We start from the raw sequence: 11,629 nt of genomic DNA on the forward strand, positions 1-11,629 counted from the left end.
TTTTCATCTTTAACAACTTTTATAATTTTTCTCAGTACATACTCCGGTTTGACTTGAAACATACAGACTAGTGAAAATAATAAGTGCTGCCATAATTACCATGGAAATGTGTTGTTGTTTTTTGGTTAAAGGCCAATGTGCAGACTTACTACTAAATGATGAAACAATGATGTAATGTTACTGTTTTAAATTTTAGAAAGTATGTGTTTTTATATTCTTAGCATTTTTATTTATTTTTCATGTAAAATATACACTTTTGAAAAATGGTGTTTTATAACTGTTAAGTTAAATACACAGGTATTTCAGTTTGGTTATGTAGCAGGGTTTGTGTATTGACACAAGGGGTTATAGTTGCCAACTTTTATTAAGCCCCCCTTTGAAGAAGAGGGGGTATATTGTTTTGCACATGTCGGTCCGTCGGTTCGTCCACCAGATGGTTTCCGGATGAGAACACTTAGGCCTAGGATCATGAAACTTCATAGGAACATTGATCATGACTGGCAGATGACCCATATTGATTTTCAGGTCACTAAGTCAAAGGTCATGGGCACAGTGACTCGAAATAGTAAAATGGTTTTCGGATGATAACTCAAGAATGCTTACGCCTAGGATCATGAAACTTCATATGTACATTGATCATGACTGGCAAATGACCCTTTCGATTTTCAGGTCACTCGGTCAAAGGTCAAGGTCACAGTGACTCGAAACAGTAAAATGGTTTCCGGATGATAACTCAAGAATGCTTTCGCCTAGTTTTAATTATATAATTGATAATGGTATGAAATATAATAACATAAAGTATTATAAGTATTATCATAAATTATAAATCAGATAATTGATAAATACAATATCATTCAAATAATATAATGATTACAATTTTAACAAGTATACAAGTAAATACACTTAAAATAATAAAATGACTCACCAGTAACCATATGAAGAAAGAAACTAAAGATAGTAGGTTTAAGCAAATGAAAAATGCTTGTACCTCTTGCAAGGTTTAGTAACGAAATGAATCAAATGTTTCAGATATATAAAACCATAAATTGTATCTGAAATCAGCTCACCTAAAAAGCATTCTCCATTATTAATATACGGAAGCTCACTCATTCATCACACTGAATCTCTCTTGATTGGATAAGTAGTTATAATTATTTATATAACTGGTGTTTTGTTTTGTTTTCATTGTGTTTCCTTTTTGCTTTTTGCTTTCTCTGAGAAATTTGCATCTTGATTTTTTAGCTCATCTATTTTTTGAAAAAAAAATTATGAGCTATTGTCATCACCTTGGCGTCGGCGTCGGGTTAAGTTTTGCGTTTAGGTCCACTTTTCTCAGAAAGTATCAATGCTATTGCATTCAAACTTGGTACACTTACTTACTATCATGAGGGGACTGGGCAGGCAAAGTTAGATAACTCTGGCGTGCATTTTGACTGAATTATGTGCCCTTTTTATACTTAGAAAATTGAAAATTTTGGTTAAGTTTTGTGTTTAGGTCCATTTTATTCCTTAAGAATCAAAGCTATTGCTTTCATACTTGAAACACTTACTATCTATCATAAGGGGACTGTGCAGGCAAAGTAATGTAACTCTGACTGGCATTTTGACAGAATAATGTGCCCTTTTTATACTTAGAAAATTGAAAATTTGGTTATGTTTTGTGTTTAGGTCCACTTTATTCCTACAGTATCAAAGCTATTGCTTTCATACTTGGAACACTCGCAAACTATCATAAGGGTACAGTAAAAGGACAAGTTGCATAACTCTGGATGTCATTTTTACGGAATTATGGCCCTTTTTTGACTTAGTAACTTTGAATATATGGTTAAATTTTGTGTTTCGATCCACTTTACTTCTTAAGTATCAAGGCTATTGCTTTCAAACTTCAAATACTTTCATGCTATCATGAGGTTACTGTACCTGGCAAGTTGAATTTTACCTTGACCTTTGAATAACCTTGACTCTCAAGGTCAAATTATTAAATTTTGCTAAAATTTCCATAACTTCTTTATTTATGATTAGATTTGATTGATACTTTGACAAAACTACTCTTACCTGACATACCACAATAGACTCCACCCAAACCATCGCCCGTGCCCCCCCCCCTTCCCCCCCCCGAATCCTCCCCTATTTTTTTTTTTTTAAGATCATCTCCCAAATGACCACCACACCCTCACACTATACCCCCCAACCACCCCACCCCCTTCCCAATTTTTTTTTTTAAACGGTTAAAAAACAAAACTATTTATTTTGATTATTTTATGTTTGAAATACCGTCCAACCATCGCACCCAAGAATCCCCCCCAGCCCCCCTCCCCCCACCCCCCCTCAGAATCCCCCCCCTATTTTTTTTTTTTTTTTTTTTTTTTTTTAAGATCATCTCACAAATTACCACCACACCCTCACACTATACCCCCCCACCTCACCCCCCCCATTTTTTTTTAAACGATGAAAAAACACAAATATTTATTTTTATTATTTTATGTTTGAAATACCGTCCAACCATCGCACCAAAGAATCCCCCACAGCCCCCCTCCCCCCACCCCCACCCGAATCCCCCCCCCCCCTAATTTTTTTTTTTTTCTTTTTTAAGATCATCTCACAAATTACCACCACACCCTCACACTATACCCCCCCCCCAACCTCACCCCCCCATTTTTTTTTAAACGGTTAAAAAACACAAATATTTATTTTTATTATTTTATGTTTGAAATACCGTCCAACCATCGCACCCAACAGGCCTTGACACTAACTTTTTTGACAGGGTACCCGGAGGGAACCCTACTTTCAACTTTTGATGGCCCTCACCAAAACCTAGGGAGTCCTCTTGTTTCAACACACAGCTTCTCTCGGCGTAAGGGCAAATAAGTACAAGAAGCATACTAGTACACATTTTTATTTCCTATATTCAATTCTGTTGCCATTTAAAGCAGACCCATTAAAAGCTCATAACTTTGTCTTGTAAACTTTTGATTTCATGTATTTCATCAATATCATCAGCATCGTCATCCGTGTCATAATCATCTTCAGCATTATCATCTTCAGCATTGCCCTTCGCCGCCAGAACTTAGCGTCTCGGAAGTTCTTATTATAAACTTTTAAGAAATAAAAGGTAATTACGTGCATTCAGGGGTTTCACTGGCTCAACAAAACTTGTTGCAACTTTTTCGCGCCGTGAAAACTGTCGATTATTCCAACCTTATTAATAAGAACAATCATTTAAAGAAACCTTACTACATTAATGTGATTGCCTATATTATCACTTTAAAAAGTATATTATTACATAAAAAACAATAAGTACCTTCATAAGTCATACCTTCATAAGTCTTAATAAGCTTTATTTGTATATAAATACCATTTTTTTCAACTTGATTAACAACACAGATAACCAAAATAATATAACAATGTTAACTTCAATGTATTAAACAGTATGCTGCCTAAATGTTTCAAAATTAATTATTTAAACATAGAATCACACCAATTTACATCATTTGAAAGGGAAAAAGAAATATAAAACATCAGAAAATAAATCATCTCACTTAATTTGTTAAACAGTTATATATGGTCATTTGGACATGTCATACATCAGCTTCTGTTATTAAAACGTTTTCTGTTAGTGGTGGATGATTTCCAGGATCAATTAAATTATAGTTGTTCACGCCTATTTCCTGATTGTAAGGCCCAGATAATTACCACCATCTATTCTTGTTGCCTGAAATAACATAAAGCATATTTTTTTTTACAAACTATCAACAACAAACAAACACATACATGTCACTATCTTTAAATGTCCGAATTTTAACATATCCGAAATATAGTACACCAAGTGAACGATATACTTTTTATTTCAGAAATTGTTGGTATCTTAATAAAATTATATCCTTCCAAGGTCATTATAATAATGGAACTATTAAACAGAAATGCTCACAAATACCTGTAGAAAAAAGTGTATACCGGCATGTGTTTTTGTGGAGAAATTAAATGCTTTTGCCAGCCCGATCGCCTATGGTTTTGATTAAAGAAATAGAGGCCCTAATATTATAATTACTGATCGTCGTGACAGTTTGTCCCAATGTTACTTTTGGGGGGGCTCAATATCATAAAGGAGCCATTAATAATCCGATAATAACCCCCATAAAACTTGACAATAGCAGTAAAAACACCGTTTGTAACACTTACACGCTTCAGTGATTTCAATATACTCTCTGCACTGTAGGTCGCTTACATCGTCGAAAATCAATATTTACAACTTACAGACGCTGGCCGCTAATGCTCAGTCGCGTGCTTTCGATTCGCAGTACATTTTCGGATAAGATTTTACCGATGTTTTTTTTATACGCCGCTCTTAAAAAATTGGAGGCACTTTTAAAAATTCAAATGGTCAATCAAGACAAAGTGGTTTTATAAATTTAGGGTTCCCGGAGGACCACCCAGCTTGAAGGAACTGGTGGTCCTCGCCAAAATCTGGGGGCCTCGGGTCCCCGGATCACCGTTAGTGTCGAGGCCTGCCCAAGAATCCCCCCCACCCCCCCACCCCCCAAATTTTTGTTTTTCCTTTTTTTTTCGCATTTTTGGAAGATAATGTAATAAATGTCCACACCCCCACACAATGCACCCCTCTTCACTCCACCCCTCCCTCCTTTGTGATTGAAAATGAGAGTCCCTTCAACTTTAAAAAGAAAATAGATGAGCGGTCTGCACCCGAAAGGCGGTGCTCTTGTTTCATTTGCTTAATTGGGTTTGCATTCTGATGCTTTTTTTGCTTTTGCTTTCTTTGAGCTTAACAGTATGTATATATAATACTAGTGACACTACAACAGTTCGGTAGCGGATCCGTGGTCTAGTGGTAGCACACTGGCTTCACAATCCAGAGATCGCTGGTTCGATCCCCCGCTGCACCTAACCTACTAACTCGTCTTTCGCATGAGACGTTAAACCGAGGTGCAGTGTACTAGGTGCTATACACCGGGCACTAAAAGACCCAGGGTCACCTCTGAAACGGGGTGTCTCCTGTATCTTGCACTATCCCCCGTAACCAACTAACTCGTCTTTCTGGGGGCGATGGCCATATGGGAGACAATCCCGGTGCACTCGATAAAAAACAAACACACACACACAACAGTTCGCTGTTGTTGTCTTATTTCGTTCATTTCATTTGATATCTTGTTGAAGAACTTGTAGTACTGTATGTATGTAGCATTAATCAATGCTTCTTTGCTCATCATTTGCCTTTGAAGCTCTGAAATAGTGCTAGTTACACATGCAGGATAATCATTTCAGCATTAGTATTGTATTATTTTGCTTTTATAATTATATTTTATTTTTTATTCATCAGTGTTGTATTGTGTTGCTTATATTGTATGAAATTTGCTGATCATTTTCCTTCAAATCTGGTTTGAGGTGATAATTTCCTTTAAGCCCTTTTTATTTTGTGGCACTATTGTGTTCTATTTTCTCTGTAAGCATTTTTACACCATTTCTTTTTATGGTACCTTAGGCCCCTTCCTTGTGTCAACATCAACAATCTTTTAAACAGCTCTTAATTTTGAATGTATAGTACTGATATTATATTTCTGCTTACATTTGAATAATGTCATATAGGAATACTGCTTTAATTGTGTTTTTATTGTGCTTTATTAGAATAAATATTTCTTATGTATGCCATGTATTATTGATGTGTTGCAATTTGCTACTGCTTGTTAGTTTGGTAAACAGCTTTACATAGTGTTTGTTATATACATGTTATTTCATACTGACAATAAATTCGTTTTGATGTGATTTGATTAAGGATGAGTCTTTGTGAATACCCTGTTACATACTCCCTCTGTAGAGAAAAACTGCTCCTGAGATTTAAAGGTGCCTTTTCACAGATTTTGGCATTGTTTTTAACTTATTCATTAAATGCTTTATATCGATAAATGTAAACATTGGATTGTAAAAGCTCCAGTAAAAAATCAAGAATAAAATTAAAAAAAGGAAAAGAACATTGCCCGGACAAGGTTTCGAACCAGTGACCCCTGGAGTCCTGCCAGAGTCCTGAAGTAAAAACGCTTTAGCCTACTGAGCTATTCCGCCGAGTACACTTATTTGACGTATTTTATACCTTATATAAGCAATCTTCGTAGTTTCACAAAATTTAACGACAAAAACAGAACTCTCCAAATTATTCAATCGTTTCGCGTTGCAACGCTTTATAATTTTTAGTTTTAAAATCGTCAAAAGATGCATATAATGGCTATATTAGACCATGGTAAATGTTCAGTATTACTGTTTCCTCACAAATATCATAACTAAAACGAAAATTTGCGAATCTGAAACAACTTTTTTCAATTTTGTCAATTTACCAAAGCGTGAAAAGATCCCTTTAATTTCTTTTGTATACCCTAAACACAACAATTTAAATAAATTAACATATTCTTACTAGAATACTTCACTTTTACCTATACCAGCAATTTAAAATTACTGCGTACACTTTCCACCATAGTAGATAATGTTTACAAGGACTGGAGTGTTAAAGTGAGTGGAAAAATTAGTAAGATCATGACCTACAGCTGTATATATGCCTGAAAACAGCTGTTCAATCTGCTGAGGGTTGACCTATTACTAAGATGTAAACAGATCTTAGAATCATGTACAGGAAAATTTAGCACAGTTATTCAACTTAGAAGTTTAAAATTAACTACACACCATAATTGCAATACAAATTTATATATTTAAATAATAAAATAACGAAAAAAACAGCCTTTATTTAATAATTAAGATAAATATCACTATATACGGTTCTGATTATTTGAAAGTTATTTACAAACCTCTCTGTATCAGATAGTATTAATATTTAATACTAGTGATTAACAGGGTAAAAAATTATACACAAGAGGAACATACACAAAATAATATTCATCAGGTTTACATGAAACGCATTGTCAATATGGAAAATATAAAGCTATATTGGAGCAAATCTTGGCAGATGGAGTTTAATGTTAAAAAATGCGCCATCATGAATATTTCCAACTCCACTAAGAAAAGACTACAACTATACTATGAATAACGAAACCCTCGAAAATCTTTAACATCACCCTTACTTAGGAGTCGATCTTTGTGAAAATCTGAAATTAAACACTCGTATCGATAACGCAACCAAGAAAGCTTCACAAACTCTGGGATTCATCAAACGCAACTTGAATAAATGCCCACAACCAGTAAAAGAAATGGCATTTGAATACATTTAAATAATATAAAACGGATACCCAACAAAATCTAACAATAGACACATGCTACAGATAACACAGTCGACAATACATAGAGACTCATGTTGCTCCAGTATGATTGCTTGCCCATTGATATTGGATAATATTTATTTTGAAATTTCATACCGGCTGGTAAGAAGTTTCAGTTTGGATAAAGTGGCTCGGAAATCGCCCATTATCAACAGTATTAGTTTAATTAATCGCAGTCACGACCATGGAACAAATAGTGGTTGAAACGCTATTACTGTTGACCGTATTAATCAAAAATGGAAATAATGGATCGAACATCATTTCGTAAAATCAGGATTTGAATGTCATCCTAGCAATCAGTAGGGCGTTTCCGCCAAAACGGCTCAAAAGCTAAACCCAGTTCATGCTTAATTGTATTCAAATTAATTATGATTATGTTAAGCAATTAGGTAGTTTATTTACTTTAAACATTATCATCACATTTCAGCCAAATTAAACAAAAAAGGAAAATAGCTATTCAAAAACACATATTTTTGTTGAAAGATGTTACATCCTATAAATACTATAAAGCTGCAGAGTAAATACACACATATATATATATGATAAGCCCTGTGATGGGCTTATCAGCGCAGTGTATTGCTGAAATCGTCTAGAATGGATCCAAATTCGGTAAGTATCAATAGAGCTGGCTATACGTTTGAAATCGTCTAGAATGGATCCCATTTTGGTAAGTATCAATGGAGCTGGCTAACTCTTGAAAACGTCTAGAATGGATTCAATTTTAGTAAGTATCAATAGAGCTAGCTAGACTCTTGTAATCGTCTAGAATGGATCAAATTTTCGTAAAAAGCAATAGAGCTGGCTAGACTCTTGAAATTGTCTAGAATGGATCCAATTTTGGTAAGTATCAATAGAGCTGGCTAGACTCTTGAAATTGTCTAGAATGGATTCCATTTTGGTAAGTATCAAAACAGCTGGCTAGACTCTTGAAATTGTCTAGAATGGATCCAATTTTTGTAAGTATCAATAGAGCTGGCTAGACTCTTGAAATTGTCTAGAATGGATCCCATTTTGGTATCAATATAGCTGGCTATACTCTTGAAATCGTCTAGAATGGATCCAGGTTTGGTAAGTATAAATAGAGCTGGCTAGACTCTTGAAATCGTCTAGAATGGATCTAATTTTGGTAAGTATAAATAGAGCTGGCTAACTCTTGAAATCGTCTTGAATGTACAATTTCGGTTATTATCAATAGAGCAGGTTAACTATTGAAAACGTCTAGACTGAATCAAATTTTGGTAAGCATCGACAGAGCTGGCTAGACTCTTGAAATCGTATAGAATGGATCCAAATTCGGTAAGTATCAATAGAGCTGGTTACATATTGAAATCGTTTAGACGGGATCAAATTTTGGTAAGCATCAAGAGAGCTAGCTAGACTCTTGCAATCGTCTAGAATGGATCCAAATTCGGTAATAGAGCTGGCTATACTCTTGAAATCGTCTATAATGGATCCCATTTTGGTAAGTATCAATGGAGCTGGCTAACTCTGAAAACGTCTAGAATGGATTCAATTTTAGAAAGTATCAATAGAGCTGGCTAGACTCTTGAAATCGTCTAGAATGGATCAAATTTTGGTAAGTATCAATAGAGCTGGCTATACTCTTGAAATTGTCTAGAATGGATTCAATTTTGGTAAGTATCAATAGAGCTGGCTAGACTTTTGAAATTGTCTAGAATGGATCCCATTTGGGTAAGTATCAATAAAGCTGGCTATACTCTTGAAATCGTCTAGAATGGATCCAATTTTGGTAAGTATAAATAGAGCTGGCTCGACTCTTGAAATCATCTAGAATGGATCCCAAATTCGGTAAGTATCAATAGAGCTGGCTATACTCTTGAAATTGTCTAGAATGGATCAAATTTTGGTAAGTATCAATAGAGCTGGCTATACTCTTGAAATTGTCTAGAATGGATCCAATTTTGGTAAGTATCAATAGAGCTGGCTAGACTTTTGAAATTGTCTAGAATGGATCCCATTTGGGTAAGTATCAATAAAGCTGGCTATACTCTTGAAATCGTCTAGAATGGATCCAATTTTGGTAAGTATAAATAGAGCTGGCTCGACTCTTGAAATCATCTAGAATGGATCCCAAATTCGGTAAGTATCAATAGAGCTGGCTATACTCTTGAAATCGTCTAGAATGGATCCCACTTTGTTAAGTATCAATGGAGCTGGCTAACTCTTGAAAGCGTCTAGAATGGATCCCAATTTTAGTAAGTATCAATAGAGCTGGCTAGACTCTTGAAATCGTCTAGAATGGATCCAATTTCGGTAAGTATAAATAGAGCTGGCTCGACTCTTGAAATCATCTAGAATGGATCCCAAATTCGGTAAGTATCAATAGAGCTGGCCATACTCTTGAAATCGTCTAGAATGGATCCCATTTTTGTAAGTATCAATGGAGCTGGCTAACTCTTGAAAACGTCTAGAATGGATCCCAATTTTAGTAAGTATCAATAGAGCTGGCTAGACTCTTAAAATCGTCTAGAATGGATCCAATTTCGGTAAGTATCAATAGAACTAGACTTTTGAAATTGCCGTATGGGTTCCTTTTTGGCAAGTATCAATAGAGCTGGCTAACTCTTGAAATCGTCTAGAATGGATACACTTTCGGTAAGTATCACTATAGCTGGTTTACTATTGAAATCATCTAGAATTGATCCAATTTTGGTAAGCATCAAGAGAGCTGACTAGACTCTTGAAATCGTCTAGAACGGATCCAATTTCGGTATCAATAGAGATGGCTAGACTCTATCAAAAGAGCTGGCTAGACTCTTGAATTTTTTTGTCTAGAATGGATCCAAATTTGGTAAGTATCAATACAGCTGGCTATATTCTTGAAATCGTCTATAATGGATATAATTTTGTTTTGATGAGCGGTACTTCGGTTGAAAAGACAGATTTTACTTGTAGCCATTGTGCATATCAACAGTTTTGTTGATACTTTGACACCCTTTAATCCAAATTTGGTCTTTATCAACAGCGATTTTCTTTTCAAATAATTTATTTAACAAAAAAAACATTGTCGTAAACGATGCTGCAAATATATAGATTTGGTATCCATTGTAGCAATTTATTTAGGATCCAATATAGACACGACCGTGAAAATTTCCGTCGTCCGTTTGTACGCATTTCCGGTATTTGTTTTTACCTGGTCGAACACAATCGTTTGACCATGTCCGATATTGATTACGTGCTGTGCCGAAACGCACGCTGTGAACGCTACAATAGACAACTCCGCTAAAAAAGAATGCCAACAACGTTATTGATTTACCATGATAACAATTACTAGTTATGATTATGATATAAAGGAACTAATCATAGTGTACATGCTTTTCATAAATTTATAAGATAACTGTGAAATTAGCATATTACACGTATATAAATGCATACTCTGTGAAAAGGTGTTGCCCTTCTGTCCGATTGTATTTTAATGATAGTTACACTTATTAATAGTACAATATTGCATATATCAAACATAAAATACCTTGTCGGGTTTTAATATGATTGGATTCACTATGAGCCGATCTCTCCAGTGCTTGTAAGCGCTGCTCCATTATCTGGAAAAATAATAATTATGGTCACAAATTCATTACATCAACGCCATAATGAACAGAGCAGACAGCTGATGATCGAATAAACTATCTTTTATTAATGCTTTTTATATATAAAAAATCACCCAATAACTAAAAATAATTTATTGAAATCACTGATATAAATGACTGATTTATGCCATAAGCAGAATAAATAACTTACAAAAACAACATAAAAACAGACCTCAAGTTTTTCCTGTTGGTCCATTATTTTTCCGGTAAGAACGCGTATTGTCTCCGATACGGCGGTATTTGTTATCCGCATTCCGTTTGTCTTTATCGAATTAATATTGCCACAGCCTAACAAAATGATCAAAACAACAATCGTTGAAAGCATTTTGGAAATTAACACAAAATGCAGAGTACTGGTAATGTTAGTTCGGTTGTTATCAAGTGTTCGTGAGCAAAAGGAATGACGAAGTGTGCTAAAATCCACCTATGCAGACTTTTGGAAACTTAACATATGTCGGCAATCCCATGACCTTATGCTCTAAGACGCAGCTTTTGACGTGCTCCTAAGGACATGGATGCCACATAACTTTTGCTGTAAAGTTTTGTAGTTATGCGTTATTGCAGTATAATTATAGGTATCACACACAGTCAGACATGCTAAGTTTTCACCGTTCATTTTTTTTAATTCATTGGCTATTCACTCGCTTGCATGAGTTATAGAATTATTGATTAATACAATATTCATTCTTTCGTGGTTCGTTCATTGAATTATTGATTTATTGACTCAATCATTTATTAAATGAT

General features: G+C 34.9%; 1 long non-coding RNA gene across 1 annotated transcript; it reads right to left on the minus strand.

The window, feature by feature from the left end:
* Positions 1-10,381: 10,381 nt before the first annotated feature.
* Positions 10,382-11,277, minus strand: LOC127844439 (uncharacterized). The gene is made up of 3 exons (XR_008032736.1): positions 11,058-11,277; positions 10,768-10,840; positions 10,382-10,520 (listed from the first exon to the last, which is right to left on the minus strand). It is a non-coding gene; the product is annotated as an uncharacterized LOC127844439 (long non-coding RNA).
* Between the last annotated feature and the right edge of the window lie 352 nt (positions 11,278-11,629).

This window comes from Dreissena polymorpha, chromosome 9 (genome assembly GCF_020536995.1).
Source record: "Dreissena polymorpha isolate Duluth1 chromosome 9, UMN_Dpol_1.0, whole genome shotgun sequence".
Lineage (NCBI taxonomy): Eukaryota > Metazoa > Mollusca > Bivalvia > Myida > Dreissenidae > Dreissena > Dreissena polymorpha.